This window comes from Arachis ipaensis, chromosome B03 (assembly GCF_000816755.2).
Source record: "Arachis ipaensis cultivar K30076 chromosome B03, Araip1.1, whole genome shotgun sequence".
Classification (NCBI taxonomy): Eukaryota; Viridiplantae; Streptophyta; class Magnoliopsida; order Fabales; family Fabaceae; genus Arachis; species Arachis ipaensis.
The window spans coordinates 17,567,038-17,568,421 of record NC_029787.2 but is presented as its reverse complement, the minus strand read 5'-3'; positions in this window follow the sequence as shown (position 1 = coordinate 17,568,421).

The window sequence follows — 1,384 nt, the reverse complement described above, 5'->3', positions numbered from 1 at the left end:
TTATAATCAAAATTGGACATAAACAAGAAGCGCCAAACAAGAATATACCCAAACGGTTTTGTATTCATTTACATTTCTAACATATAAAATATTATATGTTTAAAAAAGAATGCCAAACAATCTATACAACTTTTATAGACATAACCATCATAATAACATATGTACGAACTTGAAATCCAATAAGCAGAACATTTTGGACAAGATCAGATTACACCAGTGAAGACCACAATCAAATTTAAACCGTTTGGGAGACTCCTTATGCATGGTTTTCAACTGCATACAGATATTTAGGATTTTGGAAATTAAACACAGGAGATTCATAGATAATTATCTCTAACAATTCACACAAAAGTCTCTGATCTTTTTGGATTTATATAAATTTTGCATATGTTTTATTTATCTTTTTATTTATACTAATTTTTTTTCACAAAAAAATTCATAAATAATTATCTCTAACAATTCACACAAAAATCTCTCATATTTTTGGATTTATATAAATTTTATATGACCCACCTGGTTCATTCTACTTCATACTATACACCAACTCTCTCTGGCTTTTTCTACTTGAACTCATCACCATTATCATCAAGAATAGTATTCTTTCTATCTTCTCCATCTTGCATTAATTTTTCATAGAATCCATATACATTTAGTTTATGAGAAATGCTAGGGGTCAGCAATTTTGGTATTTTGTAACCATAGATTACATTCAATGGTGAAAAATCAAGTACTTTTCTTTTGATGGTTAAGTGTTGGCCAAAAAATACAAAAGTTGCTGACCCTCTAGACTTTTCCTTAGTTTATTTCAATATTTGTTGTAATAGACCATCCGCCTATTTTCCTCGTTATTATTAATTCAAATATAATCTTCTATATATTTACTATCCTTAATGTTATTAACCTTTTTTATAATATAACAATGCGAATGCTAACGTTATGAAAAAAAAAGTAGAGTGAAATTCTCCTTAAGCTTTTACTTTTATAATCTTATTAGCTAGTTTTTCTTTTAAGTTTAAATTATTAATATAAAATATAAAAAATTGAAAATTAAGATTTGTTTAATTAAAAAAAAACGAGTACAACATTTTTTAATTACTTAAAGCTAAAGAGCGTTTAAAGCTACTTTGTCTAACAATATATATTGAGTGATTAGGTATCCATATGGAGAAAATTAAAGCTGAAAACACTATCTAATTTAGCATTTTCTCATAAATAAATTAATAAATCAAAATTAAATCACAAGCTTGATAACCGAAAAAAGAAATATTATATATCAACATGCTATATTGCTATCATCAACAATTGGTCGTATAGCACAAATTATCACATCATTGTTATATCATCCCATGTATGTATATAGGTATCTTTCTTCAGCCATATATAT